This window comes from Lissotriton helveticus, chromosome 4_1, assembly GCF_964261635.1.
Source record: "Lissotriton helveticus chromosome 4_1, aLisHel1.1, whole genome shotgun sequence".
Classification (NCBI taxonomy): Eukaryota; Metazoa; Chordata; class Amphibia; order Caudata; family Salamandridae; genus Lissotriton; species Lissotriton helveticus.
Genome location: NC_136063.1, coordinates 1,391,790,488 through 1,391,817,006, shown reverse-complemented (window position 1 = coordinate 1,391,817,006; position 26,519 = coordinate 1,391,790,488). Strand labels below are relative to the sequence as shown.

The window sequence follows — 26,519 nt, the reverse complement described above, 5'->3', positions numbered from 1 at the left end:
TTGCATCAGTATCGCCACTTTTGGGGTATCTCAGCACCTGGTCTGGGTTCAATTTATGTGACATTGGTGGTATGATATATAGGTTCTGTGGAATATATGGAAATGTATTAATGTAACTTTTGTGTTGCCTGTTACTGTGTGTATTGGCGCAATCACAGCCTACCGTTCCTCGTTGGACAGTTCTGTACTGCAGACTGTCTCATACTTTTGTCTGACTGTCAGTTGCATTTTGGGTGGGTCACTTCTAATTGAAGTATATGGCCCCTAAATTACGAGTGTGGATGACGTGGGAGGCTGCATATGTTTTGTACCGTCCACCATCACCTATTATATTAGAAATCATGATTTACACCCACATAATAAATTATTTGAGCTTATTCTTTACTAAGTAACCTATCTTCAATAAACAGGTCCCCCTTTATCCACAAGCATTTCCATATTAATTTCAGTCTATTTAAATTCTGGAAGTACCTCACCTGGGTGCGTAAGGGCTTCTACATTTACATTTCTTCAGGAATATCTTTCAGGTATGGAGTGTCATGTTGACCAATTGTTTATTACCACCTAGCTGAAAAAGTAGGTCCTGTAAAATTTCTGTATCTAATGTCACTTTCGGTAACTCCAGCTCCAAGTTTGGGTTTTGATTGAATCAATTTGCAGGGTATTACATCTGTGTTGCTAAATTAAACCATCTAGGTCAAGGACTCTAAACCCGCCGTCTTCATAATGGCAATGTATGGGGGTTCATCTTGACTCTACTACTTTTACCACCCCATATCGGAGATGTCGGAATGTTATGCTGGCACTTGGACCCAAGTCGTGGATGAAAATGATACAACACGAGAGCAGATACAGGCTGCAATGAAACATCATGGATATAACCATTTCACCTGCAAAATATAGTTTAAGTTGTTGGCAGAAAGCTATGTATTTCCTCAAGCTTTGGATAATTTCAGTGTTGAGCCCATTCCACCTCTTGCTTATAGGAGTAATGTATATCCCTGAAGAGAGGAATGAATCAGTCTCTTGTGTGAGGCCGACCGAGGCAGTGAGTGTTGGGTATCGGTCCTCAGAATTCATAATGAGAACAGGAAAGATTTCTTTTTTTTAATTTTCAACCATGACCCAACCTTTTTAACAGTTATCAGGGTTTAGACTGTCAGACATGTCCAGTATCTTTTCATTTGCATAGAGCAATGCTATATGTCTCCATCTGTGGACCTGTATACTCTTACCACATAACGTCCTCTAAATTTGCATGCAGAGTGAAGAGTAAATATTTATGGCATCAGCTGTCACCCTCTCTGTTCCTTCTACACAGTTCCCATCCCATTGGTCTTAACTCTGGCGAAGTGTAGTTTACATAGTAGAGCAACTGTTTTACAGAACCATGTGCAAACGTTAATATGTGCCCATACAGGTAATGCCACAACACTGTGTCTAATGATAGTTGGGTTGGCTTCTCATTTCTGTGTCCTGATATGTTGAGGGATTGCAACCTAGAACTTTAAGAAGGGTAGCTTGAGGCCCCCAAAATTGTCCATCGCCAAGCAGCCAGTCATGATGCATGTCGAGGAGGAGAACTCTACAAGTCTTCTGCCTGTGAACAGGACTGGGGCTAAGGCTGCCTGTCTCCCCAATGGGTGAGGAGATATCATCAAGGGAAATCCAGCACCAGCTAGCCTGGAGCACCAGCGCCTGCCTGCTTGCCAAGACCAGTGTGCCCTGTGAAGAAGAGTAGAGCACTTAGAGGGAGCGAGGTCCAGTTGTGGAACTTGGCAAGTGGATTCCCATAGTGATGTGTGACGAAGCGGCTGCTGCACCAGGCTGTAAAACTGTTAATTAACTTGTAAGTCACTAGTAGATGGTGCCACATGTACCCAAATGCTATTAATGGGCCTGCAGCACTCATTGTGCTACGCCCTAAAGTACCCCTTAAAACCGTCTTGGACATGCCACTGCAGCCTGGTGTTCAGTTTTAAATTGCCATTTTGACCTCTATCCCCTTCTACCATGGAATTTCCTTGAATGTTATAAAAATGATCTGTCTAATCACGTATTTGAAAAGAAAAGGCACAAACTAATTGTACTGTTTTGAAGCGTATTTAAACTTTATATGAAAAAATCATGTATTCATATGGAACAGGACATATACAGATGAAATTCTAGTGTAATTACAAAAGTGAAACATAAGGGGAGTGAGGTGTATTGTAGATATATCACAACGTAATACAGTAGGTACATAAAAATTACTACATATAAACAACTACATTTAGGCACAGCGTGAAATCATTGAGGTAGACCCTAGTTTGATGTTCATAAATTGCACAATAATCCAAGGGTCGAAACTTCGACACATAACTAGAAGCATTACAGTCCACCTGACCATCATAAATAGAAGGAATAAAATTCCAGGGCACAAAATGTTGTTCCTTCTATTTATGATGGTCAGGTTGGACTGTAATGCTTCTAGTTATGCGTTGGCATTTCGACCCTTGGATTATTGTGCAATTTATGAACATCAAACTAGGGTCTTACTCAGGACAAGAAAATTATAGTCTGTATAGCCTTGTGAGTTCTGTCCTGGCTGGCTACCAGCAGGTGAGAAGGGGGTTTTATATTGCTCCCTCGTGGTGCTCGTTAAATGCTCATGGATATGTTGAAAAGAAATCAGGGGCGGGCACAGCGTGGTCTCAAACCACCTCTGCCGTCATGCGCTCAGAGACATCAATGAATACAGAAAAGTGTTGGGGCAGTCAGCCTCCGTACGTCTCATTGGTCCGTTTTCAGTGAAAGACAAGGGCAGGCGCGGCATGCTCTTAGATCATCTCCAGCGTCATGCGCTCGGAGTCGTCACTTAATTTCACAGAATCTGCAAGGGCACTTCAAAAAGAAGTCTGATTGCACTCACAAGTGAAGGTAAGTAATTTTCTTTAGTCCATAAAATCAAACAGTCATCTTACAGAGACCAACAAATTCCTTAAACGTTTCGGTCTTGCTAAGACCTTGGTCACGTGTAGACGGGAGTAATGGAATAAATAGATTTACCTACCTTCACTCGTGAGTGTGATCCGACTTCTTTTTGAAGTATTGTGGCTGATGTTGATACGGTATTGCTGTGCCGTTGTAACGGACCCGCACTGCCATAGATGCGGTAGTGGTATCCAGCTAAAAAGGGAGCCGCTTATCGCTTTGTATATATTTGTTTATTCAGTGTTTGCTATAGCACGAACAAGACCCAAGAAATTGGGTGTCAGAGCGCTTTACATCATCATCACTTTACAATCAGGATATTCATTTCTTTAATCAGAAGCGTAAGAACGTGTTCAATAGCATTGGCAGATGCTAACCTATGTCCCACCTGCAACATATTGAGAATAAGGAAATCTATAGGTAAAGGTAAAACCTGCTATAAACAATCTTCTGAACCAGAAAAGGTCCACTCCTGATATCCTAACTGTCTACGATGGTTGTAATATTGCTATTTTAAAACAAATATCCATTGTTCGGGTTACTTGACTGTGGACAACATCCCTTTAGATTGCCCCAAAGGAGTAACTGTCTTATACCTTACGAAGGACTACTTGAACAGCAGACTGTAGTGGCTCGATGGGTTGTCTGCAGAACTCAGAATAGTCATATTGTAGCCTGGAGTTAGTTATGGGAGACATTTTCCCATCAAAATGCCTTAGTCTCCTTTTTGAACTGAGGACAATACATGATGCTCCTAATATTCGGTGGGAGTTAATTCCAGATCCTTGGTGCAGCTCCAGTGAACGCTCTGTCTTATGATCTCTTCTTACAGAATATTATCCTGGGTTTGCGGTACATACGCATAAAGCTTGCCATAGATCCACGGTTCGAAATGGGAATCTGAATCAAAAAAAAGAAAATTGTTATAAATAGTGCTTGACCAAAGACCAAGACACACAAAAAAAACACTCATTTTTTTTTCTCTTTTCCGCTGCCCTTCAACAACCTAATCTGTTCATCTTCAGGTGTCATTCTCATTTTGCTTTCACCCATCACAGCATAAGCAGTGGATCAATTCCCTTAAGCCATCGGTTGTCTTTATTGTGAATGACTGCTTTTTGCTTGTCGTGCACATCCTCCTTTAAAGTAGTCCACGTCAGTTCTAAGAGGTGTGGCCGAATCTAATCTTTTGTTTCTACTTTTATTTCAAGTTTTATTTATTTTGTGTGGGGCCATTTTTTTAAATACTTTTTTTGCAATCATATTGACACCTCCTCTACATAGTAGCATTTTTAATTCCGTTTTACTTTTAAAAATGTAATGTCCATTGCATATGTTTCAAAGAATTGTCACAAACTGGCCAGGGCTAGTCCTATTGCTTCTGTCAGTGTTGAAAGTAATTCCATGGCAATTAAGGAATCGAGCAGCTTGTCTAATGGCCATTGGGTTAATGTGTTTTCACACATTTCCTAACTGAACACATTCAGAAAGTACTCATTTCTGCGTGGAAATCGAAATCTTCAGATGTTCAGCTCACGCAATGTCATATATATTTTTTTACAACGTAATGTGCTTATATGCCCTCGCATATATGCCTCGTTGTGTTGATATTGTTTTGAAGGCGACCACATTTAGCGATAAGCTGCTGTGAATCTTCATTAAAGGTTTTGTCATTGTATCTCCTGCTATTTGGTCGCAGAGTCCGTTTTGAAATGTCACATACGTTCTATAAATACTCATTTTAAAGTGTCTTACAGCTTAACCTCCAGGTATTTCGTTTTTTAATATATATTTATATTTTTATAACTTAGTCGGCATCTACTTTTTGTTCCGACTAGCCATCAATAATTTTAACGTCTGTGTAGAGGTAGAGATGAACTCTTTGAACATCGGAACTGAGCGAAACACTGATATTGATGGTTGTGTTACCAAACAACTGGAAACATTGAAAACCTCCTCAGCCGTGTGCTAGCTCACTCTGGGAACCAGTAGGAAGAGAACTTGTAAACCTCCTCAGCCGTGCACTAGCTCACATTGGACACCAGTAGGAAGAGATCTTGAAGACCTCCTTAGCCGTGCGCAAGCTCACTCTCAGCACCAGAAGGAAGAGAACTTGAAAACCTCACCAGCTGTGCGCTATCTCACACTGGGCACCAGTAGGAAGAGAACTTGAAAACCTCACCAGCTGTGCGCTATCTCACACTGGGCACCAGTAGGAAGAGAACTTGAAGACCTCCTCTGCCGTGCGCTATCTCACACTGGGCACCAGTAGGAAGAGAACTTGAAGACCTCTTCAGCCGTGCGCTATCTCACACTGGGCACCAGTAGGAAGAGAACTTGAAGACCTCTTCAGCCGTGCGCAAGCTCACACTGAGCACCAGAAGGAAGGGAACTTGAAGACCTCCTCAGCCGTGCGCTATCTCACACTGGGCACCAGTAGGAAGAGATCTTGAAGACCTCCTTAGCCGTGCGCAAGCTCACACTCAGCACCAGAAGGAAGAGAACTTGAAAACCTCACCAGCCGTGCGCTATCTCACACTGGGCACCAGTAGGAAGAGAACTTGAAGACCTCTTCAGCCGTGCGCTATCTCACACTGGGCACCAGTAGGAAGAGAACTTGAAGACCTCTTCAGCCGTGCGCTATCTCACACTGGGCACCAGTAGGAAGAGAACTTGAAGACCTCTTCAGCCGTGCGCAAGCTCACACTGAGCACCAGAAGGAAGGGAACTTGAAGACCTCCTCAGCCATGCACTAGTTCATTCTGGACACCAGTAGCAAAAGAACTTGTAAACCTCCTCAGCCGTGCACTAGCTCACATTGGACACCAGTAGGAAGAGTTCTTGAAGACCTCCTTAGCCGTGCGCAAGCTCACACTCAGCACCAGAAGGAAGAGAACTTGAAAACCTCACCAGCCGTGCGCTATCTCACACTGGGCACCAGTAGGAAGAGAACTTGAAGACCTCCTCTGCCGTGCGTATCTCACACTGGGCACCAGTAGGAAGAGAACTTGAAGACCTCTTCAGCCGTGCGCTATCTCACACTGGGCACCAGTAGGAAGAGAACTTGAAGACCTCTTCAGCCGTGCGCAAGCTCACACTCAGCACCAGAAGGAAGGGAACTTGAAGACCTCCTCAGCCGTGTGCTATGTCACACTGGGCACCAGTAGGAAGAGAACTTGAAGACCTCCTTCAGCCGTGCACTAGTTCATTCTGGACACCAGTAGGAAAATAAATTGTAAACCTCCTCAGCCGTGCACTAGCTCACATTGGACACCAGTAGGAAGAGAACTTGAAGACCTCCTCAGCCGTGCGCTAGCTCAAAGTGGGCACCAGTCGGAAGAGAACTTGCTTCTGGGTCTCAGATGTTAGTTAAAGCTGAAGATCCAGTCAGCCCCTTAAACAACTTAGTTGCACCACGAGGAACACTTCTTTTTTAAAATAATTACTTTGGAAGACTGACTCTGCAGGAAGAAGAGACGTCGTATAAATATAAGCAAGACGGTCTGCTTCAGAGGCAACCAATGAGTTTTGAAAAGCAAAAGTCATAATTTCCCTACAGGCGTGTCTTTGTTTAAGGCAGTAGAAACCAAACCTAGTGGAACGACAAGGCAAACAGAATAACATTATAAATAACTATAGGTTAGGCCTAGAGGCCACTTTAGCTGTCTTACCAGGCACTTTCATAGCAAAGGAAAATCCCTAAATTAAGAATACACACACAGAGGCTTTGGACCATGCCTCTTCATCCGTCGCTCTTTTCACCTGTCATTCACGTTTTGCTTTTGCCCATCTCAGCCAATGCCATGGGATAATGGGTCAGCCAACTTCAGTCGTCAGGTCTCCTGCACTGCGAGTGAGGGAATTTTGCCTCATCGCATCTGCTTATTTATCTGCTGCAGTTCAGTACCAGGGCTATTGTGTCACTACTTTACTTTGCTAATATATCTTCTTTCTGTTAATTGTCTTTTATTTATTTTAGTCATCCTCGTGTGTTAAAGGCAATTGTGCATTTTGTTTGCTCTGTTAAGAATCATATTATCCTATGATTTGTATTAAAACTAAAAATTGTCTCTTTACATTTTCTAGTTCAACTTGTCTGCTTGGCACGAGTAGTGCACGATTATGATTAATATGTTATGGTTATTTTGTTTGCATTTTACTTGAAAATGTTTATTGCAAAGATATGGTCACCACATTCAGACAGTCGCATGTTTTTTTTTTTTATGTCTGCATGCAATAAAAAAATAAGAAAAAAACTTAAGCCATCATACCAGCTTGCCAAGGCCAGACCTGTTGACTTTAATGTAAAGCATGCCTATGCGTTGCTGCGTTATTGGGCCATGATAAAAAAAACGTCATGTTAAATAAGAAAAGGAGTATACGTTTATTTGATGCATTCTAACAGAGTCTCAGTGATTCAGTACTAAACTTCAGGGAAGCTTAATTTGTGCTTGTAAATGCTGCTGTTCTGAGGGTTCCAAGGCTCACTGAAAATGAGTTGCTGGACTCTAGTCTGTGACTGTAAGTTTTTGACCCACATCACAATATTTTATTGGTAGCGCCTAGCTGAGCCTAAAGATAATATTAATAAAATTATTTTTGGCATTGCAGTGTAATGCTGCATGGCTGGTGTAGTAGGTAGAAAATTGTAAATAAATGCCTCTATTACTCTGCAGCGTACTTCTGAATGTGCTGCAGTGGCGGCTGGCAGGGAAGGGGGGTGACAGGGCGGGGGTTTGAAAGCAAAATGAATTAATTTTAAAAAGCACTTCCCTTTAACACGCCCGCTGTCTCTCCGTCGCATTGCCCCTCTTCTCGGCGAGGTCCGCACCAGGAAGCACCTAGGTTTCCATAGCCAATCACAACGCTACAATGCAGCGATGTGATTGGCTCCCCATATTTCAACCACCACGAGGACACTGTTCCTAAGGTGGGGTACCGGGTACGTTACCCATGTGCCCTAGCCACAAGAGAAAGAAGAAAAAGTGAAAGAAATCCTAGGTAAATGGGAGGGAGAACCTGTCTTGCCTCCTGTTGCCCTGGTGTGAACAGTGTCCTCGTGTTTGTTGAAGTACTACATTTGAGGAGCATGGACACTGGACCATAACTCGCTCCCCGGTCCCCTCTTTCTTTATTGTTGAGTAATTGGCTCACCATAGCCAATTGCAGCATTGTGATTGGTCTGAGCACCGTGGTTCAACGCTCAGATGGGGACATTGAGCCTGTGAATGTTACCCACCAGGCTGTGCATTGCAGCCTGGTAAGGAAGATGCAAAGTGTGCTTGACTGTTTGGCGGGCCCGAGACGGCCAGCAAAGCAGTCATGCACACTTGGAGCATTCAAACCACTCCTCCCCTTGTGACCCCAGCCCCGCCCCTCCCTAACCTCTCCCCGTAGTAAAGAAAAATAAAATGATAATAACGTGGTTATCATTTTATTTGAATTTTTTTCTGCTCTGCGAGCAGTGAGGCAATGCTCCTCTGCCTTCGTGGTGGAGCCGTCTCTGCATTTGCCGAGTGTATGTGTATGAAATGTTGGTAGGGGAAGCAGGGGATAAACTGTGCTATTTTACACTGAGTTTGACTTCTTGTTTCTTTAAACTGCTGATCTTTTTATTTTTTTATTTCCTGCCAGTCCATGCATTTACAAACAAATGGCCAAAGCCTCCCCTGTTGGTTGCCCTGCCTGTGATAGTCAGGAAGAGACTCTCACTCACGTTTTCTTCTTTTGTCCAGGTTATAATGTACCCAGGAGGTATTGGCTCCTACCAATATGCAGGAACCTGGGGTTTAGACAGATGAGGGAGGCCCTCAGAGTTATGAGAACTGAAACTCATCCCCAGATTGTTTTTGCCGTGCCCCGTTTCCTTAACTCTATGTGGCTCAGGCGTTGCAAGTTTTTTAACTCTCCGGTACACGTTACCCTTCCGTTTCCCACTGCTTAGAGCTTATTAAACCATGAATATACTGTTTTAAATGTTTTTTACATTTTAATATTTTGTAACTGTCATGAAATCTGTACCATCCATTGTTAATGGCTATATTCTGCAATGTTTATGGATGTTTTACTGTCTAAATTCAGTGATGTATGCATTTTCTTTTTTTTCTTTTATGGTCTATAATGATCGAAATAAAGCTTGGAAATGGTAAGGGTTTTTTTTTTTAACACATGGTGATGTTGGTTAGCACCAGATGTGCTACCATGATCTGGCTCAACATTTTTCCCAACTTGTAATTAGGACTGGGTGAAATTGTAATCACCCTGGCAATATTCCCGAATTTCATGTTACGCTATTTTGTATAGATGCATATTTTTTTTTTTTTAATATCAGGGGTCCTCATGAGATGCCACGGGAAAACTAATTTGTGTTGAAAAGATTTGGAAAAGAGACCTTTTTGACTCGAATCTGTCTCCTAACTCCGTTTTGAAATAGTCTTCTTCTTCAAAAAGCTATTTGACGCAAAATGAACATTTGGGCTTTAACCACATCAGCGCGGCGCAGATTCCTGCGCTGTGCTGAACGTTCTAATGAGCCAACGGGCTCATGACGGAACGGTTCCGTCATGAGCACAGGCCAACCGACGCTCATGACGGAACCGTTCCATCATGAGCATCGAAGGGGTTAAAAAAAAATTTGCTTAAGTATCAGCAAAGTACATTTTGCTTCAAAAGCATCATTTTGCACAATTTTCTTAGAATTTTGCATAATTTTGTCAGCAATAAATGCACTATTTTGCTCAGCTTTCTGTTTTTCGGTCTGCCACTAGCCGCGTTCATTCAGTGGTCTGTTATTGTCATTCATATTTTTCCTCTGCCCACTACAGGGTACAGCATGGGCCAGCGGTTCAACTCATTCAATTTATTGGCTAATTTGCCTGTGAGTGTCTGCATTCTGTCCTTTGACAAGGAGCACATCCACACACAAATTAGTTTCCTTGAATGACTGGGACCACTGCGGCAGTGTGTGCTTTTTGAGACAAAAAATAGGCTTTTGCTTTTACCGATGGTTTGAGCAAGTCGCACTCCTTTACCAGACACAGTGAATTGTCTGGTTGTTCCCTTTGTTGAAGTTATTCTGCTTGAAGAGAATGTAGAACATTAAGACTCCGAGTCTTAAATACAGGAAGGCTAGTCTGAAACAGCGCGTTGTGTATCAGCCTAACAGCTTTTCCAACGTATATAATGCTTTTTTTTACCAGAGAAGTCTGTGGCACTATTTGTAAACCCCGTTTTAAAAGAACCGTTTGCAGGGATCACTTTTTTCAGTTTATCATGCCCCTGTGCATTTCTGAAAACTTGACGTTTATAATAACCATCATCTAAACAAATTCGACCAGTTTCCTTGTTCTAACAGTAGATGGCGGTATATACCTGTGAATTCGTTTGTTTGCAGTAGATGTAAAGTGACCGTTCAAATCCCCTTGCGTGAATTAATGTACACTTTTAGTTTTGTATATCCCGTAACATTAGTAGGTTTATAAAAAAAAAAAGTATGTATAGCTTTTAGTGAAATATGTAATAACGTTAAAGTTTCAAAATCTCTCTGGAAAAGTTTTTGCCTTTCCCCTTGAATGTGCGTCAATGCTGCTAAGTACTCTGCTAAACCTGCTTACAGAGCACAATCATATGCCAACGGCGCATGCAGTTACCCACAGAACATTATGGAGGGCACAAAGAGACCCAGACGACCCTCACAAATAGAGAAAATGCCGTTTGCATTGCAGGTCCACGGATCCCAGGACCCACCCGGAGTTCGACAGACCCAAAAATATTTTTTTTAAAAGAAACTTGGGCCTGTAGCTGAATGATGTTTAGGTCTAAGGGCCTGACCTTTGCTGAGGCCTGCGTAAACACTGCATTGTGCACTCCATAAGTCTGCCAAACAGGGTGTGGCTCAATGGTTAGAGCGGCAGACCCTGATGCAGAGGTCTAGCCCGGGACCAGGGTTCAATTCCCCGGCTCGGCGGGTCTTGGGCTCAAAATTCCATGGACCTGATAATTCTCGCCTCGATGCCTATTCCAATCATGGAGTCCCACTCTGCAACTCACAATCTGCAGTGCTGCAGGAGGTGGCCCCTTACTGCACTCACCGTCTCGCGACCACCCCATATACCCCGTCGTGTGAGTTGGAGGACCTTTCTCTATGCTTGGTGCCTACCTATCAAGCGACCAGTCAGAGGCGGGAAGGTCTGTGTAAAGTATGACTCTACTAAAAGAGGTATATTTCACTTAGTTTAATCTCTGCTGGAACACCAATACAAGAGGTAATAAACCTCCTACTGCCTCCTTGCTCATCCAGCTTCCAAGTAACAGTAACAGAATGGAACCCCCCTGTTACAGGAAGCAAGCACGAGCATAACAACTTCAAAAGACGATAAGAATACATAACTTCACAAATAATGTACTATTACAGAACATAACACATCTTCCTCCCTTTAACGAAACAAAAAAATAAACGTAATCACTTACAATTTCACAATCTTTTTCAGACAACCATTTAGGTTTACTGCTCAGCCCTCTCCAATATCAATGGTCCCCTCACTCTGCACAACCACTGCCTTCCCTTGCAACCATCCTTTCTTCCAAATCTTGTATCTCAGTACACATCTTCCCTTCTTCAGCACTTTGCACATTTGGATTACTTTCCACCAGTGCTTAATTTGTAAAATATGAAGTGCAGGTGCTCAAATGTTTGTCGGGCGCCACACCTACTTTTCTCCGGCTCGACCCACTTTCTCCAATTGCTCCACCCACTTACTCTATTAGCTCCACCCACAAATCCTCGACTGGCACTGCTAAAAGTCTGATGTAATATCCGATCTGAATTTCAGCAAAGAAGCCTTTCTCATAGTAAGATTTTGATAGGAGGTTCCCCTGCCCTGTGAACATTTTGAAAAGGATTAAATCAAAAGTGCATTTAAAGCACAATTTTGGAATAAATTAGCTAAAATCACTAATGCATTGAAAAAAGACAATTTCAGTGCTCTATGTGCTGATTTAGGTAAAAGACAATACTGGGGTAAGCAATTTTTAACAGAGTCTACGAGTCCAAAGATACAACTTTTACATAGCTGATGTGACAAAATAAACCAAACTGTTGTGAAAACACTCTAAACAGAAACTTTAGAATACCTTTAACAGGGGCGCATCTACTATTATTGTCCAAGGTGCAATGACACCGGGGCCTTGAGCTCTGAGGGGCCCTTTAAATCCTGATCATAGCTGGATTTTACTACCGCAACAGCAGTAAAAGGGGCCCTTTTCATTGCTTGCACCAGAGCCCATGGTATCCTTGCTGCGCTACTAATCCTTACACTATACACAGCTTTCCTTTTATATAATTTACGGTTAGTAAACCTCTGAAACCCTTTACTCTATATACCGCTTTTCATTTGAATCATCTATGGTTAGTACACATCAGAGAACGGAATTAAATCATGCAATACACTTGAATGAGTCAGTCACTGTCCCTTCTAGTGGCTAAAGGGGTTTAATTTCACCATAAATTTGTTGTCCTAAAAAATACAAACATTGCTCAAAGTTGCTGAACAATCATGGACGTGTAATGTCCTGTTTGGGAGCATAATGTAGCGGAGTCCCCGGTATTCTTTATCTCTCTTACTTGCTTCTATTTTTCTCTCTAAATCTCCCACTCCTATCCCCTCTGATTGTCTTTACTTTCTCTACCTGTCCACAGCATAATATTGGCATCATGGAATGGCTACTAATTACAGTCTGGGTGATTACTGGGTACGACTTCAAGGTAGTACGCATTCCTCACAGTGAGTCTGTAGATCATAAGGGTGTGCAGACTACATGCTCTTCCAATCATTGACCTCTCTTCAGGGCAATGTTAACTTGCATGCTAATAGTAATGCCTACATTATGTGAAAGTGGACGACAGAGGTACACAGTTGTGGAAATTCAGACTGTGCAAAAACGAAAAGAGAATTCTGTGTTTATAGATGATCGAGAGACGCAAGAAAGTAAATGCAGAAGGTGTGAGTGAAAAGGGCGTTGAAAGAGATTAGAGAGAGGTTTTCAGAAAGATGCGGGGAATAAAAGGGTCTAAGTGCATAGCAGAATGAGACACTCCAAAGCCACTCCTTCCCCAGAACTTAGAAAGGTTTAATTCAGTCTCGTATTGCCAGAATTTATACATTTTCAATTCTAATTATTTACATGGTGTTATTCATTTATAGGATACTGTTATAAGCACTGGTAAGACCAACATGTCTGGTTTGTTTTAGGCACATGTTCGTTGTCTGTGATCTATCAGGATGCATTTGAAGAAAATACAGAATCCTTCTCAGGTGGCGTTCTGTCAAAATAACTAGATTCTACTTAAATTATTGTAAGTTACACTATTAATTAAACAGACCTTACCTTTTGGAACGGTTACCTAGTTTGGTTCCTTTGACCATAGTCCTTTAGCAGACACCCTACAGCCGTTGTTACATCCCACTTAAAACCCTGAAAATGGGCAACCTAGATTCATAAACACGAATCTTTAAAAGAAGCATTTACTTCTAAATTTCAGACTGTTCTATATGAGGGGAAGGGTCCTGCTAGTAGTCAGTGCTGACTGACAGTAAATACTGAAACAATTGCACAGATATAGTGACTCAAAACACTATATAGACAAGACTACTTGTTCTGTCTGAAATAAATCTTTTTTTATATAAACATTTTATGGAACCAAACACATTTTACATTTTTTGTTGGCATTTGAACACAAAAGACACAAATTACAATATTGATTCTTTACATCACAAATATAAGACACTACTTAACTTAGCAACTCTCACCATTCCCAATCATACCATTCAAACTCACATTCACCCACTTAGAGAATACACTGCTATTTACACAATCTACATTATACAACTGTTTTTACAGTATCAATAAGTCAGAGTTAAAAACAGAATTCAGAAAACGACCTTGGAGCGAGTTTCACTTCACTCTATATTTTTTAATTACTCAGAACAACCTAAGGTCGCATTGATAGGTCTACGCGTTTCGAACACCCTTAATAAGGGGTGTTCTCGTCAGGACCACATATCTGAAAGATATAAGGTGTTTATTAGAATCACTAATAGTGGCACCATCCTGAATGAGCATGGGTAGCCTCAACTTAAGTCTTACCTTTGCCGTTTAATGGCGCAGGGTGAGAGAAAAGGGAGTTGTAATTTCTGCAAATAATCAAGATTTGATTGTTCAGTATCATATCAGAGACCCGATTTGCCAAAAAGCAACCAACAACAAGATCGTCACTTATTACTATGGCTCGCATTTATACTTACATTCACAACTTGTGTATGTTGTCTTGATGGGATACTCGTTTTAAATTCTGTATGGGAAATTAGGGGGCGCACATTAGTTTCTGTCCGTTGTCAGAAAGCAAGATGTTGCATGTTTAGCTGCTTGGCTCTGACTAATACCAAAGAGTTATACTTGAAAAGACTTACTTGCGTGTCGGACTCAGGTTAATGGCGTCCGGCCGCCAGCGTTTGTTCGTGCACTCTAAAAACAATAACGGATGATTTGTTTAGAATGCAGAAAGATGACGACTCGATCTCCGTATCTAGGTACTATGGACCGGCGGGATCTTACCGTTATTAATGCACCGTCTCCCAGTCGACTTGTTCCGTGGTTAACTTCTGTTTGCTTCCAAAGCGTAGTCACGTGACTTCCAGCGATTGACGTGCCCGGGACATTTAAAACGCACGTGATGCCCCACGGGCTTCTGGAAGTTGTATTCTATTCTTCAAGTTTTTTTGAAGTAATTATTGCGGTGCTTGAAACAAGTGGGATGGATTCTGTGCAGTAGAAGAGTCGCGATTGAATGTTAGTGATATTTTCACATGTCACCTCTTCCTGTGAACTTATATTGGATTGTATTGATTTTATAGAAAGACGACAAATTTGGTGTGGGGTTGGTGAAGCCTGTGTGACGAGTATCAGTAATTGCGCGCGATGATGTTGATGTGGTCTTAGTTGTATCAGAATCATACAGATTAGAAGGACTTTGTAATGGGATGTCATATAATTATGACAATTTATAAATTTCCGAAATTTCATTGAGGCCGTCAATCGCTGTGTTAAACTTTATGATAAGCATAGCTACTCTTCTCGACAGCTTTTCCTCTATGTCTCCACCTCTTGGATCAGTCTCAATTTTTGATAGCACTGTCCATTTGATATCAGATTCGCAGTGATTGTGTGACTTCCAGTGATTAACTAAAGGTGCTGTCTGCACGTTGTTTCTGATTCTGGATTTATGTTGTGTAATTCTACACTTGATCTCTTGATTGGTCTTACCAATATAAAGCATGTCACAAGGACAGCGTATTCCATAAATGACATAACGCGATTTACAATTAGTAAATGTGTCGTGTTTCCAGAAAGTTTGCTTATGTTTGAACAGCGTTCCTTCTTCGGTCGTTGGACAACATACACAGGTGCCACATTTATGGTGCCCTTGAACTGGAGGTAAGCTCAACATTGTTCTTATGCATGGGTGTTTCTTTTGTGGTAGGGTTGCACGAACCAAATGATTGGCAATGTTCTGATCTTTTTTAAAGGCAAACAAAGGTTTTTCTTTGAGTGACTCATCCAGATTTTGAATTAGATGCCAATTTTGATTTATCACTTTTTTGAGGTTATTTGAGTTAGGACAAAAGGTTGATACACATACAATCCTTTCCATTGGCTTTTTGTCTTTTTTTCTTAGAAGTTCTTCTCTTGGTGTCCACCAAGCCCTCTTCATGGACCGCCTCAGAAGTTTTTTCGGGTATCCTCGGTCCAATAGATTTTGTGTAAGATGATTGGCATGAAGCTCATATTCATCTTTGAAGTGGCAGTTTCTTTTGATGCGTAAATACTGTCCAAAAGGTAGATTTTCTTTTAGGTTTCTTGGGTGGTGGCTCTCAAAATGTAGGGCTTTATTTCGGTCAGTCGGCTTTTTGTATAGTGTAGTCACTAATTTCTTCCCCGATGAATAAACCTCTACATTTAAAAACGCCAATTTTGTTTGAGAGTACTTGATACTGAACTTTATTTCATGGGTCCTATTATTCAACCACTCGTGGAACCTAATGAGTTCCTCTTCGCTGCCTGTCCAGACAGCGAATACGTCGTCTATGAAACGACTCCAGTGTGAAATATGGTCAACAAAAGGATTGTCTTTGTAGACGAATTTGTCTTCGAATTTAGACATAAAAAGAATAGCCAGTTCTGGGGCAAAGGGGCAGCCCATCGCTACTCCCCCTGTTTGGAAATAAAATTCGCCATTAAAGTTAAAATAATTTTTCTTTAAAGCGAATGATGCCAATTCCAGAATAAATTCAGTAGGGATTCTAACTGGTTTGTCTCTAGTCTCCAAAAAAGAAGCTATAACTTCTAGGCCTTCCATTTGAGGTATCTGTGTATATAAAGATGTCACATCTAGTGTGACCAAAAAATCCGAACCTTCGTTGAAGTCAATGGAATCCAGTTTGTTGATGAAATCTGAGGTGTCACGCAGATACGATTTAACTTGAGGTAAAAATGGTTTTAGAAAATGGTCCACAAATTTTGAGATGGGTTCTAATAGAGAATCACATGCCGAGACTATCGGTCTTCCCGGGGGCGCTGTTTGATCCTTATGAATTTTCGGAAGGATATAAAATTGAGGGATCCTTGGGAATTTACATTGTAGAAATTCAAATTCCTTTTTTCCAAGGAGGCCATCAGTATGTCCTTTTTCCAAGATTATTCGTAGTTGATGGTTTAATTCCATCGTAGGGTCTTTTGAGACTTTTTTGTAGCAAGCTTGGTCATTCAACTGTCTCATGACTTCAGTAATGTATTTGTCTTTTTCCCAAATGACTATTGATCCTCCCTTGTCCGCCTGCTTGATTACCACAGACGTATCATTTTTCAGAGATTCTAGAGCGTTTTTTTCCAATTTTGTAATGTTATATCTAATCCATTGTTTTTTCTTTTCCATGTTGTTAATTGCGGAAATTATTGTCTTTTCAAAAGTCATTACTTCTTTCGGAATTTTATTGTACGGGGGACAAAATGAAGATTTCTTTCTAAGACCTGTTGTTTCCTGATATTGGTCCATCTGTATATTGGCAAAAAAGGTTTTTAATTTAATCTTGCGGCAAAATTCAATGGCTTCTGTCTTTAATTTAACAAAGTTAGTATGTTTAGTCGGAACAAAAGTCAAGCCTTTTTCCAGGATGCTTCTTTCACTATTTGTTAGAACTTTGTTTGAAAGATTGTGAATAGGTGATAATCCAACTTCATTTGAGGAATTCTGGAATGGTGTTATTACCAGTTCTTGTAGTTCTGTCGACATTTCCCATGGTTGCTGGTTGTACCTGGGGCGTCCTCTTGTTTGTGGTTCGCCTCTCCCTAAAAAAGGCTGTTGTTGTGGTTGTTGTTGAAAATTGCCTCTTTGATTAACGTTTCTGCGTTTGTCGTTGCTATTACTTTCCCCGCTACTTGATGAAGAAGTGTCCGAAAAAGTGATAAAATTTCTTGACGATCTACCTTGGAACTCTCCTAAATTGCGTCTAGATTCTGGTCTTGAATAATAGTCCTGTTGAAGGAACGGATATACTTTTTCCAATGAGAAGTTTCGCTTATCCTTCTCAAATTGGTTGCTTTTTTGATTTATTGTAAGATCTTTAAATTCCAGTATTTCCTTATCCACTTTTTCAAGGAGTGTTTTCGCGTCCGTGATAAATTGGTTTGTTTTTATTTCAGATTCAAGGGTCTCAATTTCCTTAAGTTGATCAGCTGAGAGTCTCTGAGCCGTCTCAATTGTTAAGACCATTAGGTCCCTGCTACATTTAGTCTCTATAAAACTATAGCCTTTCTTATAGAGTGGATCCTCCGTGAAAATAACTGGGACGTTTTTGATTTGTAATCCTCCCGGGATTGTTCCAGCTCGTAAATGTTGTAAAAGAAAATGCCCATGTAGGTCCGTTCTAATTTGTTTCTTCTTTAATCTCAGAAGTTTGTCCGTTTCATTTTGATTTTTTGCTGTAATACTTAAGGAAGCTGATGCAAAAACAGGGGGTGCCTCCAATAGTTTTTTAATATGATCCTCACTGTACGCAAATGTTTGATCTTCTGACATTATATGTTTATGTTGTAGTATATTTGATCTGTGTCTTCAGCCACACAGCGTGGTCTAACCACGTCTCATTCAAACAAAGATTCACTGCACACAAAACAAATGAATTGCCTCAGCAAACCGGGCGCTAGACAACCTCGCAGATAATTATCTGCTAATAAGCAATAAACCAAGAAAAGGGTTCGGGCTCTTAAGCAGTAAGGTCAAGCCTCACTCAAATTCAAAACGAAACAACAATACCAGTACTGCAATGTTAATCCTGAAACAATTGCACAGATATAGTGACTCAAAACACTATATAGACAAGACTACTTGTTCTGTCTGAAATAAATCTTTTTTTATATAAACATTTTATGGAACCAAACACATTTTACATTTTTTGTTGGCATTTGAACACAAAAGACACAAATTACAATATTGATTCTTTACATCACAAATATAAGACACTACTTAACTTAGCAACTCTCACCATTCCCAATCATACCATTCAAACTCACATTCACCCACTTAGAGAATACACTGCTATTTACACAATCTACATTATACAACTGTTTTTACAGTATCAATAAGTCAGAGTTCAAAACAGAATTCAGAAAACAACCTTGGAGCGAGTTTCACTTCACTCTATATTTTTTAATTACTCAGAACAACCTAAGGTCGCATTGATAGGTCTACGCGTTTCGAACACCCTTAATAAGGGGTGTTCTCGTCAGGACCACATATCTGAAAGATATAAGGAGGTGTTTATTAGAATCACTAATAGTGGCACCATCCTGAATGAGCATGGGTAGCCTCAACTTAAGTCTTACCTTTGCCGTTTAATGGCGCAGGGTGAGAGAAAAGGGAGTTGTAATTTCTGCAAATAATCAAGATTTGATTGTTCAGTATCATATCAGAGACCCGATTTGCCAAAAAGCAACCAACAACAAGATCGTCACTTATTACTATGGCTCGCATTTATACTTACATTCACAACTTGTGTATGTTGTCTTGATGGGATACTCGTTTTAAATTCTGTATGGGAAATTAGGGGGCGCACATTAGTTTCTGTCCGTTGTCAGAAAGCAAGATGTTGCATGTTTAGCTGCTTGGCTCTGACTAATACCAAAGAGTTATACTTGAAAAGACTTACTTGCGTGTCGGACTCAGGTTAATGGCGTCCGGCCGCCAGCGTTTGTTCGTGCACTCTAAAAACAATAACGGATGATTTGTTTAGAATGCAGAAAGATGACGACTCGATCTCCGTATCTAGGTACTATGGACCGGCGGGATCTTACCGTTATTAATGCACCGTCTCCCAGTCGACTTGTTCCGTGGTTAACTTCTGTTTGCTTCCAAAGCGTAGTCACGTGACTTCCAGCGATTGACGTGCCCGGGACATTTAAAACGCACGTGATGCCCCACGGGCTTCTGGAAGTTGTATTCTATTCTTTCTTCAAGTTTTTTTGAAGTAATTATTGCGGTGCTTGAAACAAGTGGGATGGATTCTGTGCAGTAGAAGAGTCGCGATTGAATGTTAGTGATATTTTCACATGTCACCTCTTCCTGTGAACTTATATTGGATTGTATTGATTTTATAGAAAGACGACAAATTTGGTGTGGGGTTGGTGAAGCCTGTGTGACGAGTATCAGTAATTGCGCGCGATGATGTTGATGTGGTCTTAGTTGTATCAGAATCATACAGATTAGAAGGACTTTGTAATGGGATGTCATATAATTATGACAATTTATAAATTTCCGAAATTTCATTGAGGCCGTCAATCGCTGTGTTAAACTTTATGATAAGCATAGCTTCTCTTCTCGACAGCTTTTCCTCTATGTCTCCACCTCTTGGATCAGTCTCAATTTTTGATAGCACTGTCCATTTGATATCAGATTCGCAGTGATTGTGTGACTTCCAGTGATTAACTAAAGGTGCTGTCTGCACGTTGTTTCTGATTCTGGATTTATGTTGTGTAATTCTACACCTGATCTCTTGATTGGTCTTACCAATATAAAGCATGTCACAAGGACAGCGTATTCCATAAATGACATAACGCGATTTACAATTAGTAAATGTGTCGTGTTTCCAGAAAGATTGCTTATGTTTGAACAGCGTTTCTTCTTCGGTCGTTGGACAACATACACAGGTGCCACATTTATGGTGCCCTTGAACTGGAGGTAAGCTCAACATTGTTCTTATGCATGGGTGTTTCTTTTGTGGTAGGGTTGCACGAACCAAATGATTGGCAATGTTCTGATCTTTTTTAAAGGCAAACAAAGGTTTTTCTTTGAGTGACTCATCCAGATTTTGAATTAGATGCCAATTTTGATTTATCACTTTTTTGAGGTTATTTGAGTTAGGACAAAAGGTTGATACACATACAATCCTTTCCATTGGCTTTTTGTCTTTTTTTCTTAGAAGTTCTTCTCTTGGTGTCCACCAAGCCCTCTTCATGGACCGCCTCAGAAGTTTTTTCGGGTATCCTCGGTCCAATAGATTTTGTGTAAGATGATTGGCATGAAGCTCATATTCATCTTTGAAGTGGCAGTTTCTTTTGATGCGTAAATACTGTCCAAAAGGTAGATTTTCTTTTAGGTTTCTTGGGTGGTGGCTCTCAAAATGTAGGGCTTTATTTCGGTCAGTCGGCTTTTTGTATAGTGTAGTCACTAATTTCTTCCCCGATGAATAAACCTCTACATCTAAAAACGCCAATTTTGTTTGAGAGTACTTGATACTGAACTTTATTTCATGGGTCCTATTATTCAACCACTCGTGGAACCTAATGAGTTCCTCTTCGCTGCCTGTCCAGACAGCGAATACGTCGTCTATGAAACGACTCCAGTGTGAAATATGGTCAACAAAAGGATTGTCTTTGTAGACGAATTTGTCTTCGAATTTAGACATAAAAAGAATAGCCAGTTCTGGGGCAAAGGGGCAGCCCATCGCTACTCCCCCTGTTTGGAAATAAAATTCGCCATTAAAGTTAAAATAATTTTTCTTTAAAGCGAATGATGCCAATTCCAGAATAAATTCAGTAGGGATTCTAACTGGTTTGTCTCTAGTCTCCAAAAAAGAAGCTATAACTTCTAGGCCTTCCATTTGAGGTATCTGTGTATATAAAGATGTCACATCTAGTGTGACCAAAAAATCCGAACCTTCGTTGAAGTCAATGGAATCCAGTTTGTTGATGAAATCTGAGGTGTCACGCAGATACGATTTAACTTGAGGTAAAAATGGTTTTAGAAAATGGTCCACAAATTTTGAGATGGGTTCTAATAGAGAATCACATGCCGAGACTATCGGTCTTCCCGGGGGCGCTGTTTGATCCTTATGAATTTTCGGAAGGATATAAAATTGAGGGATCCTTGGGAATTTACATTGTAGAAATTCAAATTCCTTTTTTCCAAGGAGGCCATCAGTATGTCCTTTTTCCAAGATTATTCGTAGTTGATGGTTTAATTCCATCGTAGGGTCTTTTGAGACTTTTTTGTAGCAAGCTTGGTCATTCAACTGTCTCATGACTTCAGTAATGTATTTGTCTTTTTCCCAAATGACTATTGATCCTCCCTTGTCCGCCTGCTTGATTACCACAGACGTATCATTTTTCAGAGATTCTAGAGCGTTTTTTTCCAATTTTGTAATGTTATATCTAATCCATTGTTTTTTCTTTTCCATGTTGTTAATTGCGGAAATTATTGTCTTTTCAAAAGTCATTACTTCTTTCGGAATTTTATTGTACGGGGGACAAAATGAAGATTTCTTTCTAAGACCTGTTGTTTCCTGATATTGGTCCATCTGTATATTGGCAAAAAAGGTTTTTAATTTAATCTTGCGGCAAAATTCAATGGCTTCTGTCTTTAATTTAACAAAGTTAGTATGTTTAGTCGGAACAAAAGTCAAGCCTTTTTCCAGGATGCTTCTTTCACTATTTGTTAGAACTTTGTTTGAAAGATTGTGAATAGGTGATAATCCAACTTCATTTGAGGAATTCTGGAATGGTGTTATTACCAGTTCTTGTAGTTCTGTCGACATTTCCCATGGTTGCTGGTTGTACCTGGGGCGTCCTCTTGTTTGTGGTTCGCCTCTCCCTAAAAAAGGCTGTTGTTGTGGTTGTTGTTGAAAATTGCCTCTTTGATTAACGTTTCTGCGTTTGTCGTTGCTATTACTTTCCCCGCTACTTGATGAAGAAGTGTCCGAAAAAGTGATAAAATTTCTTGACGATCTACCTTGGAACTCTCCTAAATTGCGTCTAGATTCTGGTCTTGAATAATAGTCCTGTTGAAGGAACGGATATACTTTTTCCAATGAGAAGTTTCGCTTATCCTTCTCAAATTGGTTGCTTTTTTGATTTATTGTAAGATCTTTAAATTCCAGTATTTCCTTATCCACTTTTTCAAGGAGTGTTTTCGCGTCCGTGATAAATTGGTTTGTTTTTATTTCAGATTCAAGGGTCTCAATTTCCTTAAGTTGATCAGCTGAGAGTCTCTGAGCCGTCTCAATTGTTAAGACCATTAGGTCCCTGCTACATTTAGTCTCTATAAAACTATAGCCTTTCTTATAGAGTGGATCCTCCGTGAAAATAACTGGGACGTTTTTGATTTGTAATCCTCCCGGGATTGTTCCAGCTCGTAAATGTTGTAAAAGAAAATGCCCATGTAGGTCCGTTCTAATTTGTTTCTTCTTTAATCTCAGAAGTTTGTCCGTTTCATTTTGATTTTTTGCTGTAATACTTAAGGAAGCTGATGCAAAAACAGGGGGTGCCTCCAATAGTTTTTTAATATGATCCTCACTGTACGCAAATGTTTGATCTTCTGACATTATATGTTTATGTTGTAGTATATTTGATCTGTGTCTTCAGCCACACAGCGTGGTCTAACCACGTCTCATTCAAACAAAGATTCACTGCACACAAAACAAATGAATTGCCTCAGCAAACCGGGCGCTAGACAACCTCGCAGATAATTATCTGCTAATAAGCAATAAACCAAGAAAAGGGTTCGGGCTCTTAAGCAGTAAGGTCAAGCCTCACTCAAATTCAAAACGAAACAACAATACCAGTACTGCAATGTTAATCCTGAAACAATTGCACAGATATAGTGACTCAAAACACTATATAGACAAGACTACTTGTTCTGTCTGAAATAAATCTTTTTTTATATAAACATTTTATGGAACCAAACACATTTTACATTTTTTGTTGGCATTTGAACACAAAAGACACAAATTACAATATTGATTCTTTACATCACAAATATAAGACACTACTTAACTTAGCAACTCTCACCATTCCCAATCATACCATTCAAACTCACATTCACCCACTTAGAGAATACACTGCTATTTACACAATCTACATTATACAACTGTTTTTACAGTATCAATAAGTCAGAGTTCAAAACAGAATTCAGAAAACAACCTTGGAGCGAGTTTCACTTCACTCTATATTTTTTAATTACTCAGAACAACCTAAGGTCGCATTGATAGGTCTACGCGTTTCGAACACCCTTAATAAGGGGTGTTCTCGTCAGGACCACATATCTGAAAGATATAAGGAGGTGTTTATTAGAATCACTAATAGTGGCACCATCCTGAATGAGCATGGGTAGCCTCAACTTAAGTCTTACCTTTGCCGTTTAATGGCGCAGGGTGAGAGAAAAGGGAGTTGTAATTTCTGCAAATAATCAAGATTTGATTGTTCAGTATCATATCAGAGACCCGATTTGCCAAAAAGCAACCAACAACAAGATCGTCACTTATTACTATGGCTCGCATTTATACTTACATTCACAACTTGTGTATGTTGTCTTGATGGGATACTCGTTTTAAATTCTGTATGGGAAATTAGGGGGCGCACATTAGTTTCTGTCCGTTGTCAGAAAGCAAGATGTTGCATGTTTAGCTGCTTGGCTCTGACTAATACCAAAGAGTTATACTTGAAAAGACTTACTTGCGTGTCGGACTCAGGTTAATGGCGTCCGGCCGCCAGCGTTTGTTCGTGCACTCTAAAAACAATAACGGATGATTTGTTTAGAATGCAGAAAGATGACGACTCGATCTCCGTATCTAGGTACTATGGACCGGCGGGATCTTACCGTTATTAATGCACCGTCTCCCAGTCGACTTGTTCCGTGGTTAACTTCTGTTTGCTTCCAAAGCGTAGTCACGTGACTTCCAGCGATTGACGTGCCCGGGACATTTAAAACGCACGTGATGCCCCACGGGCTTCTGGAAGTTGTATTCTATTCTTTCTTCAAGTTTTTTTGAAGTAATTATTGCGGTGCTTGAAACAAGTGGGATGGATTCTGTGCAGTAGAAGAGTCGCGATTGAATGTTAGTGATATTTTCACATGTCACCTCTTCCTGTGAACTTATATTGGATTGTATTGATTTTATAGAAAGACGACAAATTTGGTGTGGGGTTGGTGAAGCCTGTGTGACGAGTATCAGTAATTGCGCGCGATGATGTTGATGTGGTCTTAGTTGTATCAGAATCATACAGATTAGAAGGACTTTGTAATGGGATGTCATATAATTATGACAATTTATAAATTTCCGAAATTTCATTGAGGCCGTCAATCGCTGTGTTAAACTTTATGATAAGCATAGCTTCTCTTCTCGACAGCTTTTCCTCTATGTCTCCACCTCTTGGATCAGTCTCAATTTTTGATAGCACTGTCCATTTGATATCAGATTCGCAGTGATTGTGTGACTTCCAGTGATTAACTAAAGGTGCTGTCTGCACGTTGTTTCTGATTCTGGATTTATGTTGTGTAATTCTACACCTGATCTCTTGATTGGTCTTACCAATATAAAGCATGTCACAAGGACAGCGTATTCCATAAATGACATAACGCGATTTACAATTAGTAAATGTGTCGTGTTTCCAGAAAGATTGCTTATGTTTGAACAGCGTTTCTTCTTCGGTCGTTGGACAACATACACAGGTGCCACATTTATGGTGCCCTTGAACTGGAGGTAAGCTCAACATTGTTCTTATGCATGGGTGTTTCTTTTGTGGTAGGGTTGCACGAACCAAATGATTGGCAATGTTCTGATCTTTTTTAAAGGCAAACAAAGGTTTTTCTTTGAGTGACTCATCCAGATTTTGAATTAGATGCCAATTTTGATTTATCACTTTTTTGAGGTTATTTGAGTTAGGACAAAAGGTTGATACACATACAATCCTTTCCATTGGCTTTTTGTCTTTTTTTCTTAGAAGTTCTTCTCTTGGTGTCCACCAAGCCCTCTTCATGGACCGCCTCAGAAGTTTTTTCGGGTATCCTCGGTCCAATAGATTTTGTGTAAGATGATTGGCATGAAGCTCATATTCATCTTTGAAGTGGCAGTTTCTTTTGATGCGTAAATACTGTCCAAAAGGTAGATTTTCTTTTAGGTTTCTTGGGTGGTGGCTCTCAAAATGTAGGGCTTTATTTCGGTCAGTCGGCTTTTTGTATAGTGTAGTCACTAATTTCTTCCCCGATGAATAAACCTCTACATCTAAAAACGCCAATTTTGTTTGAGAGTACTTGATACTGAACTTTATTTCATGGGTCCTATTATTCAACCACTCGTGGAACCTAATGAGTTCCTCTTCGCTGCCTGTCCAGACAGCGAATACGTCGTCTATGAAACGACTCCAGTGTGAAATATGGTCAACAAAAGGATTGTCTTTGTAGACGAATTTGTCTTCGAATTTAGACATAAAAAGAATAGCCAGTTCTGGGGCAAAGGGGCAGCCCATCGCTACTCCCCCTGTTTGGAAATAAAATTCGCCATTAAAGTTAAAATAATTTTTCTTTAAAGCGAATGATGCCAATTCCAGAATAAATTCAGTAGGGATTCTAACTGGTTTGTCTCTAGTCTCCAAAAAAGAAGCTATAACTTCTAGGCCTTCCATTTGAGGTATCTGTGTATATAAAGATGTCACATCTAGTGTGACCAAAAAATCCGAACAAAGTTCTAACAAATAGTGAAAGAAGCATCCTGGAAAAAGGCTTGACTTTTGTTCCGACTAAACATACTAACTTTGTTAAATTAAAGACAGAAGCCATTGAATTTTGCCGCAAGATTAAATTAAAAACCTTTTTTGCCAATATACAGATGGACCAATATCAGGAAACAACAGGTCTTAGAAAGAAATCTTCATTTTGTCCCCAGTACAATAAAATTCCGAAAGAAGTAATGACTTTTGAAAAGACAATAATTTCCGCAATTAACAACATGGAAAAGAAAAAACTATGGATTAGATATAACATTACAAAATTGGAAAAAAACGCTCTAGAATCTCTGAAAAATGATACGTCTGTGGTAATCAAGCAGGCGGACAAGGGAGGATCAATAGTCATTTGGGAAAAAGACAAATACATTACTGAAGTCATGAGACAGTTGAATGACCAAGCTTGCTACAAAAAAGTCTCAAAAGACCCTACGATG

The 26,519-nt window shown here is 40.2% G+C and overlaps 1 protein-coding gene across 1 annotated transcript in view; it reads left to right on the top strand.

Moving 5' to 3' along the window:
- CDKAL1 (CDKAL1 threonylcarbamoyladenosine tRNA methylthiotransferase) overlaps positions 1 to 26,519 on the top strand; it is a 2,471,408-nt gene that overhangs the window by 173,011 nt on the left and 2,271,878 nt on the right. The gene's annotated exons all lie outside the window — the stretch shown is intronic.